We start from the raw sequence: 11,139 nt of genomic DNA on the forward strand, positions 1-11,139 counted from the left end.
AGACAGACTAAGAAGCAAAATAAATCTAAAAGATGCCTCTTTCACTTCCTCCCTGCACTTCCCAATGCTGGATTCATATAGTCAAATGCAAAGGGTTAGCAAACACCAAACAAGTTGGCTTACTGATAAACCACAAAACAAATGCGTGTCATTTGTGTTTCTTCTTGAAAATAATCAGGTGGTGAGAGCCCGCCTTGAGTTGCTGGAAAGAGCTTCAGTGATTGCTTGTCACCCAAACAACTGCTTTCTTCTCCAGTTTTCCATTTGGGGCTTCGGTTTTATCTTGCTTCTTTAAGTAAAACAGCTGACTTGACTTGTCTATGACTTTTGGGAATAATTTAATTCTTACACAGGGGCTAAGTAACTGGAGAGCAGCATGTGAGAATCTGCTCTGATGCACTAGCACTCACTCACACACAGATATTCAGGCTCATCTCCCCTGCTCTCTGTGGCTTGGAGAGAGAGATTTTGGGAATCTGTGAGCATTATTTGCCTTTTGATATTCTAACCCATCTTAGAGGGCACAGTTACAAATCTCAGCAAGGGGTGTGGAAAAGTTAAGTTTTGTATGATCAAGAGAGCATGTGGATTTTTAAACTTGAGAAATAGTGTGTTAGAAGTAGGGTCTTTTAGTGATCTAGCAAGCCTGTGCTTTGTTGAGGAGGAAAAACTGTGTCTTGGTTAAGGAGGAAGTCAGAAAGGGAAAGAAACTAACATAAATTGAGGACTCAGTTAATGTCAGTATACATTAAGTGAATTAGCATATTTGATTCTCACAACAAAGATGCTATCTATTTTACAGATGAGGAAGAGGAACATTAGAGAGATTTAATAGTTTGCTCAAGTTCACCTACATGATAAGAGACGACTTCAAACTAGATTTCTCCAATGTCAAACAGCACTCCAATTGCGTTGTTTTAAATAATTGGGGAAAAAAGCCTAGCATCCTGCACTTTTGCTGTGAATCGTGGAGCTGTTATTCCAAACCTTATCACAGCAGTCTTTTTCTCTTGCTATCTGGTCTGCTTTTGAATGCCTCATCCCTGCTTGGTAGCTTTGGGGAATACTCTTTGCATGCTGCAGGCCTTGCTTCCCTTTGGAGATGTGTGTGTGGCAACACCTTCCCTGCCTTTATACAGAATTAGGAAGGAGCTCTATTTTTGTTTCTGTTTTTTAAATTTTTTGTTTGTTTATTTATTGAGATGCAGTCTTGCTCTTTCGCCAGGCTGGAGTGCAGTGGCACGATCTTGGCTCACTGCAACCTCCATCTCCAGGTTTCAGCAGATTCCCTTGCCTCAGCCTCCTGAGTGGCTGGGACTACAGGCGCATGCCACCACGCCAGGCTAATTTTTTGTATTTTAGTAGAGATGGGGTTTCACCATGGCCAGGATGGTCTCGATATCCTGACCTCATGATCCACTTGCCTCAGCCTCCCAAAGTGCTGGGATTACAGGCGTGAGCCACCACACCCGGCCTGTTTTTATTTTTTTAAATTACAATAGAAAGAGTAAGGATGTGGGATGATATTTCAAGCTCACTATTGCTCTTCCATCCATTCAGAATTAGCTTGTATATTTATTTACATAAGGTCATTAACCAACATGCATTTATGGAAGCCTCTCTATGGGCAAACCATGAGTACTTGGGAGAGGCGGTCTAATGAGCTGATTTGTGTTGCCTGCAAGTGTATATGTTGAAGTCTTAACCGCCATACCTCAGAATGTGACTCTATTGGAGCTAGGGCCTTTAAAGAAGTAATTAAGGTAAAATGAAGTCATGTGAGTGGACCCTGATCCAGTGTGACTGATGTCCTTAATAAAAGAGAAGATCAGGACACAGATACATGTACACAGAGGGAAGAAAGATCGTGTGAGGACACAGAGAGAAGGTAGCCATCTGCAAGCCAAGGAGAGAAGCCCCAGAAGAAACCAAATGTGCTGGCACTTTGGTCTTGGCCTTCTAGCCTCTAAAACTGTGAGAAAATAAATTTCTGTTGTTTTAGCCACTCAGTCTGTGGTGTTCTATAATGGCAGCCTGAGCAAATGAATACATTGAGGAAGACTCTAGCTACAGTGAGGATTCATGAGCAGTTTAACAATCTAGTTGGGGAGATAGATGAGATATATGTCTATCTGTGTATCTCTTTACGTATCTCTATCTTTATCTGCATGTGTCATTGACTATAAAATTAAGGCAGTAAGAAAGTTTTTCAGGATTTCAAACACTTGCTAATTGAGAAAGTGGGTAAATACCATGAAAAGGTTTTTTAGAAGCCTTGAAATTGAACATGTTTGTTTTAGAACCTGATAATATTTGCAAAGCTTTTATGAGGACATATAAGAGTTATTCTTTTAAAAACTCCTCTAGTGTACACCAGTAGGCTGAACAGGAAGGAGTTGGGAAGGCCTTTTCTGATGTTTATTGGAGCAGCCTTAGAAATAATTTTGTACCTTGGATTCTGTGATTTATTTCCATTATGAATAAATTTGGAATTTATTTTAAGGCTTTCAAAACTGGGAGTGCTGTGGTCTCAGGACTATTTTTTTATTAAATCATTGTCTCCATCACTGCTGGCTGCATTTCAGGTGCTGGCTGAATTCTGCACAGTGGGCTGTGTCAGCGTCAGAAATGCCGCTGAATGATAATAATTACAATAATTATATATATATATATGTATATGTATATAAAGGATAGAATTGGGTTCCAATTCTATTTGGCTGAACTTGATATTTGACTTTACTGATTCAATTTTTGCATCCTTAAAATGAAGAAGATTGATAAGTACCCTGTTATCTCTGAAGACTGGGCACAATCATGCTTGAAAAGGAATTTGAACCCTTGAATAAAAGTGCTTTGAACACAAATTGTTATTTATATTAATATATATTATAGGTTGACATTGTAGACAGGATGAAGATCTTCCATATACTTCTGGCTCAAGACTGACTTCCAAAGAACCAAATAAACACGGTAGACAAGAAGGCCAGGAAGATCTAGTGCTTTAGAAGCACATGAACACATCTCAGTCTCCATGAATTAGAATTGCCACCTTTTTCTCACAGAATCTTATTCTTGAAAGACAAATTGCATTTTTGCTCCTACTCCATAGCCAAATATCCTCTTTCTGGCTCCCTTCCCACTGTCTCCTTCCTCCAAACTTGTTAATTCGGTTTCAGAGGGAGCTCCCAAGAGAAATGGAGTAAATCATTCAGCAAGGAGAAAACACTGACCATCTAGAGTCTTCAGTATTGATTTAGAATTCATTTTAATATGGTCTAAATTATGGCTAAATAACAAACAAGGAAAAGATGGTGGAGAGAAGGAGAAGAGTGGCTAATACAGTAAAGCCCATGGAAACAAAACAGAACCTAAGTGCACGCTGAGCTCAGGGCCAGGGCCTGAGGGACACATATAACACCCAAAACTAGTTCTTGGCCTCCAAGAGTTTAGAGTCTGTTGGGGAGAAAAGGCATGCTAACAGTTTATGAGACGCAATGAGATAGTTTATGGCTGTCACCAGAGCATCACCTCCCTTTCATCTCCAGAATATGGACTGCTTATTTTTCTTACTCCCGAGGGGACCTGAAAATTCATATGCAGTCTCTCTTCATGTTTAGGAAAGCATGCTGGTCAGAGGGACACCTCATCCAGGTGAGGGGAGCCACAGTTATGTTCACCTCCTATGGATGTTACCTCTAACAGCATGACCTATTGCAGTGGATTCTTCTCCCGTTCAATTTACAACCATCTCCAGCTCCAGAAAGGGGTCCTCAAGTGCTTGGCCATGATGGATTCAGATTCTTGATCTGAGCCCTGACCTCTTTTCTGTCCCTGCACCTCCAAAAGGAAATCTCATAGATCTTTAGAGCACATAAGTTATGACATCCCTGTTCCCAGAAAGGGATGATGATGATTACCATTTTGAGAACTATTTTAAGGTGGCTTTCTCTCACACATTTTGTTAAAAGGGGAAGAAAAAACAACTAAAGAAAGCGAACTAAAACACAGGAGTGCTCAACTATCAGATAAGCCAAGAAATATGTGTTGAGCAGCAACAAAATGATAAACATTTTCATAATCCTGATTTTATTTAACTTCCACAATAAAGCTCACACAGTAGCTATTCTTCTTTCTGTTTTATTGAACAGAAAGCTGAGGCTCACAGGAGTTAAATACCTTGCTCAAAGTTATACATTTAATATAGCCAATATAGCATCTATTTTCTGTTTCAGGACAGTGCTCCTTCTAATGTACCACAGCTGCCCCTGTATCGAAAGAGGACACACTTCCATTGGGGTTGGAATGTTCTGGATGCAGGTTTATGAGGAGGAGTTACTTGAACTGGTTCTTGACTGAATTTTAGGGTTTGGCTAGATGGTGGAAGAAGACAAGGTTATTCCTGAACTGGACAGATTAGTCTGACTGAAACCACAGGTTGAAAAAGTGCAGGATGTACTTTGAAGAATGTGTATAGGCTGTTATGGCTGGAGAGGAGGCACCCAGCCAAAGAGAGAACAACGAAGATTGCTTCTGCCATTATTGTGATTTGGGATTTTCAGGCACCTCTGTTAAATGAGGACAAACAGTGCTGACCTTCTCTCATGGGCAGGCTGCGATTCTGAATAATCAGTGACTGAGAAGTGGTGTGCTCCATTATCTGAGGCATGATATTATATCCACCAGCTATTTTGTGCATGCAGTTGGATTTTTGCTCGGTTGAAATGATTCTCTCAGTGTGAGCTCAATAACAAGGGGCATGATGGTAGTATTTTTCTATGTTGCCAGAAACTAGGTCTGAATCTCTTCCAGCGCCTCCTGCTCTAAAGCACCTCTTATGATTAATTAACCTTTTGTGGAGTAACTAGGACATCTGTGTGGGATGAGATGTACTTTGGTCAGACTTCAGTTTTTAGTTGTTCAGCAAGAGGATAATTAATTAAAAGAGCTGAATCTGAACAGAGGATTGTTGGAGGAAGTCCAAATGAAGCAAAACATCTAATTATCAATGAACAGGAAGTTTTTTTAAAATTGTCGTTATTGTGGGAGTGAATAAAATACTTAATGCAATATATATAAGAGGTAGTAACAACTTAAGATGCCTGCTTTGGGTGTACACTTCATGTAAAAAATTTGGTATATTTGTCTTTTTGGAGATAAGTACAAGGAACTAATCATAACTAGACAAACTGGAAACAGAGGCCAAGTTAGTATCTAAAATAAATATTGCCTTTCGGGATAATTGTTGTGTTGCCTTTAACAAAGGTATATCTAGAACATCTGGCTATTACCATTGACAAATACAATAAACATCTCTCATCTAGAAAATAAGGTTGGATTAAGATGCAAAGTAAGAAATAAAATACAGGAGGCTAAAAACAGTGCAAAATCAATTTCTTTAACGTAAATGGTTACTGTGATAGAGATGGTCTCCCAGTGCTTAGCTTTCCAAAGTGAGTCACCTCCCATATTTAGCCCACGTCTCCATGATACAGATTTTCTACAAAACCCCAAAAGCTATCACAGTCAGAGATTCTAGCTTCATTCCTTGACTATGGTGACAGGGTAGGTTAGTGGATAGTGTGAGAAATTTCCACTCTCAAACAAAATGATCCCACATTCACTGATAACTTCATCAGAAGTACTGCACTATCTATTTAATGAGAGAATATGATTGCAGCTCATGTTTATAAATATCAGCACACTTCCATTGGCATGACGATGCTATGTCCTTTCTTGTTTATTTCTCCTGCTGCTTAATAGCTTTCATTCCTACTTTCTTTCTCTCTGCCTCATGGCTTCTGCTGCTTCATGTCAGTACTTACAGCCTATTTGTGCTTTCCCAGTTTCTACAGCTTTCTATTGTCTGCTGCTGTTGCGAGACAATTCTCCTTGGGTCTCTTGCATTTCTGCACATCTTGTGATCAGGGGCATTGACAACTTTTGTTTTGGACTGTCTTTTCATGGATGTTTGCATAGCAAGTGAACTTGGAATATGGTGAAATAGCTTGGAACTTGGAATAGAGTGAAAGAGCTTTACTTTCTGTTTAGTATAATAAAGATAATGTCTCCTTTGGAGCAAAGATAGGGCAAGTTTGCTAGCAATTCATTATAAAAGATTTAGGTTTCCTAGGTTCAAGATTTCTTGAGTGTGATGCAAATCTACTATTAGGCTATTCTGGTATTGCTATAAAGAAATTCCTGATAATCGTGGTTCTTGCCATTACTTTTAATGAAAAAAAAAAAAAAAAAAAAAAAAAGAAATGCCTGAGACTGGGTAACTTATAAAGAAAAGAAGTTTAGTGGGCTCACCGTGCTGCAGGTTGTATAGAAAGTGTGGCCCCGGCATCTACTTGGCTTCCAGTGAGGTGAGGCCTTAGGAAGCTTACATCATGGTAGAAGACAAAAGGGGAGCCCACGTATCACATGGCAAGAGTGGGAGCAAGAGAGAGAGTGCGGGGAAGTGTCACACACTGTTAAACAGCAAGATCTCATGAGAACTGACTCACTATCACGAGGACAGTACCAAATCACGAGGGATCTACCCCGCATGACTCAAATACCTCCCATCCAGCCCCCATATCCAACAAAGGGGATTACATCTCAACATGAGATTTGGAGGGGGCATCCAAACTATATCACCTACTACATTGCATGGCTGTTCCGTGTTATACTTTTGGAAGTTAGAGGGCTGGGGGACAAGAGAAACTGAGGCAAATATGAAGCTTATGCTTGCTGAGCTGTGAGTAATAAGTCCTTTGTCTCTTACATACGTGTCTTGTGTTTTCTGCCAGCATCCATTAAAGCAAGACCAGCTAAATCGTTAGCTTGCAAGGAAGGTTAGATCACTATTTTTGACTTGTGTGTCTTATATTCCAACACCCTAGAGGATCTGACAAAATCAGGTGGTCACCATCCAGAATAGAAAATTCTGGTAGCACTAAGCTCTTATGCTAGGCCATCTTATAGGCCAGTCCATAGATTGCTGCCTTTGGATCAGGTCCTCCTTCTTGGACCAGTCATCTATGATCAAGTTTTTAAGGTCATTGTGTTCAAATATTTGGGCTTATGAAGGAGGAACTCATTTAAAGGGGCCTGTGGGAAAACACTTTGAGGTTATCAGAAGCAGACATTGAAACTTCTGCTTTCACAGACTTTCCTGTGCTTTCTGAGATTTTTGCCAACAGCAATGAGTGTATGTCTTCTGCAACTCGCCAGTTTTCTGCCTAAACAGGAAGCATTTGATACATCTTCTGTTTCTAATATTGGATATCTGAATGAATGCTTGGGTTTGCTGTCATGGTTCTCTTAGCATTTATTTCTCCATGGAAGAGCAGCCATGAGGTTGACTGGGACTACCCCCACTGCCAGGTTCAGATATGTACCCTCACTGGCATAAATCAGTCAGCAAAATTCCTTCCTTTTGTCATGGTGATTGATGCAGAGATAAATGTCAAGGGCTTATGACTTTAGGCCATTGCTTGGGAAGCTCGATTTTTCTGAATAATCTGGTATGGGAATGTGAATCCTAAACTATAGCTTCCATTTGTCCCCAAAGAGGGAATCTAGCCTAAAGTTAAAGGTTGCACTTAAAAGAAGGAAGATCCAAGCGAATATAAAAAATTGGAGCTAGAGCCCTAATCAAACTGTCTCCGAAGTCCACATAATTTCTGGGCTTTCAATTGTATGAGCCAATAAATTAACCTTATTGTTAATGCCAGTTTGAGTTGGGTTTTCTAATACTTACCAACAATATCATCCTGAGTGATACATTTACCAATTTTCGTAACATCTGAGCTCATTCATGGGTTAGTGTTCTGAGATTATAGAGGTGATGTAGACATCTTTCTAAAGTTAGGTCAGTGCACTTTGGGCCTGGAGCATCAGATACAGCAGTTTCATTGGTGTAAATCAGGTCTAAGTGACTGCTCTTTTTCCAGCAACTGGCACATAGTATGTGCTCCTATACATTTGTGGGATGAATCAATAAATACGGCCTGTTGCTCCCCAGAATTTATCTGTTACGTTCCTGACTCTGGTCACTCTTTGATTGCCTTGAATGGGCCTTGGCTGCAGGATTTGGAGAATGAAGTTAATTATTAAAGAGTTAAATAAAAAGATAAAAATTTCTTCTCTTTCCACAAACAGTGGCTACCCATATCATCTTGGGCTCCACATTCTCCAGGGATGGGTTTTCACACTGGTGATTCAGCAGCCAGGCCATACTACTTAATGAAAAGTTATAATTTGGTTTGAACTGTTTAGTGGCTCATTATAATCTACAGCTTACATCTTATGGTAAAAGGACAGAGTAACTAGTTTTGCTTAAGTACAATATTATTTTCTTTTTTTAAACTTTATTTAAAAAAATTAATGTTAATTTTTATTTTAAGTTCCAGGGTACCTGTGCAAGATGTGCAGGTTTGTTACATAGGTAAATGTGTGCCATGGTGGTTTGGTGCAACTATCAACCCATCATCTAGGTATTAAGCCCAGCATACATTACCTATTTTCCCCAATGCTCTCCCTCTCCCAGACCCACCCATGACAGGCCCCAGTGTGTGTTGCTTCCCTCCCTGTGTCCATGTGTTCTCATTGTGCAGCTCTCACTTGTAAGTGAGAAAATGTGAGTTGGTTTTCTGTTCCTGCATTAGCTTGCTGAGGATAACGGCTTCCATGTCCCTGCAGAGGACATGATCTCATTCCTTTTTATGGCTGCATAGTATCCCATGGTGTATATGAGGTACAATGTTATTTTCTTCAGAAAATAATCAGATCTAGAGTTGTGTTTTAGATCTCAGCACTGCCCCATTTAAGTACAAAATAATAATAATTATCATAATATCTTTATAACTGAAAACTTGCAGGTAAAAAAATCAAGACCCAGATGACCTTTCCCAATGTACAGGTCTCTCTTCCATCTGTTTTAGGTGGAAGGACTAACAGGAGTCACACCTAAAGTGAGAGAATAATTAGAATGACAAGGTTAGAATAGCCTTGCTAACCATGGCCATGGCTGTGCTAAAATGACAAAGAATCCTGGTTAGACCTCAAGTTCATACTCCCAGCTCGCCAGGCCACATGCTTGATGATACCAAGATTTTCTAGAGGATGTGGGAAACAGTTGAAATTGGAATATCTGGGTCAGCATAACTTAATGTGCACTATGACAAAAATCTGACTTGATTAGCCTTTCCCAATGTTCAGAATGTTCTCTTCCTCTCTTTCAAATGCTGGGTACACCCCAAATACGAGATAATTTCTCCTAATGTCCTCTATGAACAGGACATTCACAAATTGCAGCAAGTAAGTAGCAAAGTTATTATGCAAAGCCCGACCACCTAGGAGTAAGGCAGAAAGCCTTCTCTCCTCAAAGGGGCACTATTTATACCACTCAATCCACCCATGCACCTTGGAGTGCCTTTCTGGAGTCTTTTTTTTTTTTTTTTTGGCTGAGCACAGGGGACTTTATTGATGGTACACAACAAGGTGGGGCTCCCTAGGCCACTCCCTCTTCAAGGGTTCTGCATGGAAACTGTGAGGAGGGGAGATTCTCAGTGTGGTGGGGGACTCAGTGTGGCAGGGGCTCCCCAGCAGTGAGGGCCTCTATCTTCCTCTTGTGCTGTCACCGGGGCCGGTGGTCCAGGGGGTTCACTCCTTGGAGGCCAAGTGGGCCATGAGGTCCACCACCCTGTTGCTGTAGCCAAATTTATTGTCATACCAGGAAATAAGCTTGACAAAGTGGTAATTGAGGGCAATGCCAGCCCCAGCATTGAAGGTGGAAGACTGGGTGTCTCTGTTGAAGGCGGAGGATACCACCTGGTGCTCAGTGTAGCCCAGGGTGCCCTTGATGGGGCCTCCGATGCCTGCTTCACAGCCTTCTTGATGTCGTAATATTTGGCAGGTTTTTCCAGATGGAAAGTCAGGTCCACGACTGACATGTTGGCAGTGGGGACACGGAAGGCTATGCGCCAGCTTCCTGTTCAGGGATGACCTTGCCCACAGCCTTGGCAGTGCCAGTCGAGGCAGGGATGATGTTCTGGAGGGCCCTGCAGCCGTCACGCCACAGTTTCCTGGAGGGGCCATCCACAGTCTTCTGGGTGGCAGTGATGACATGGACTATGGTCATGAGTCCTTCCATGATACCAAAGTTGTCATGGATGACCATGGCCAGGGGCGCTAAGCAGTTGGTGGTGCAGGAGACATTGCAGAAGATCTTGAGGCTGTTGTCATACTTATGGTTCACGCCCATCACGATCATGGGGGCATCAGCAGAGGGGGCAGATATGATGATCCTTTTGGCTCCACCCTGCTAGTTAGCCCCAGCTTTCTCCATGGTGGTGAAGATGCCAGTGGACTCTACCACGTACTCAGTGCCAGCATCGCCCCACTTGATTTTGGAGGGGTCTAGCTCCTGGAAGATGGTGATGGGATTTCCATTGATAATAAGCTTCCCATTCTCAGCCTTGACAGTGCCATGGAATTTGCCATGGGTGGAATCATACTGGAACATGTAGACCATGTAGTTGAGGTCAGTGCAGCAGTCGTTGATGGTGACAATATCCACTTTAGCAGAGTTAAAAGCAACCCTGGTGACTAGGCACCCAATACGAACAAATCCGCTGATTCTGACCTTCACCTTCTCCATGGTGTCTCAGGGATGCAGCTGGTGATGTGAGAGAAGATGCGGCTGTCTGTCAAATGGAAGGAGCAGAGAGCCTCTTTCTGGAGTCTTAAAGGTAGTTCACGGAGAAACCCAGATTAAATGATTTACTTAAAGCTAAACTTAAAACTAAAGCCATGTGTCATTGAGGAGAACAAAGGGCCTGCTGAAGTCTCAAACAAAGGGTCTCTGTCCTGCTCAAATTTGAATTCAAAGATATCCTTCTGCCAACTACATTCTCCATAGTTTTTCTGATTGGATTGCATATCAATCTTTACCATTTCATTAATGTAGCTTTAGGCACACTTATTTTCCTAAAGTCCAGGCTATTTCTAATTCATTCTATATTTAGAAGTCCAAAATATCATCGTCAGTTTCCCTGAAGCATCATGACTGATTAACATTATCAACAGACTCTTCTGTCTAGAAAAAAAATTTCTGTTAACCATTTCCCTATGGTATCCTTCCTAGCAGTAAAA

The 11,139-nt window shown here is 41.3% G+C and overlaps 1 pseudogene; it reads right to left on the reverse strand.

Moving 5' to 3' along the window:
* Positions 1 to 9,446: 9,446 nt before the first annotated feature.
* Positions 9,447 to 10,717, reverse strand: LOC116551885 (annotated as a pseudogene).
* Positions 10,718 to 11,139: the final 422 nt, after the last annotated feature.

This window comes from Sapajus apella, unplaced genomic scaffold, assembly GCF_009761245.1.
Source record: "Sapajus apella isolate SASKATOON/1434 unplaced genomic scaffold, GSC_monkey_1.0 scaffold10, whole genome shotgun sequence".
Classification (NCBI taxonomy): domain Eukaryota; kingdom Metazoa; phylum Chordata; class Mammalia; order Primates; family Cebidae; genus Sapajus; species Sapajus apella.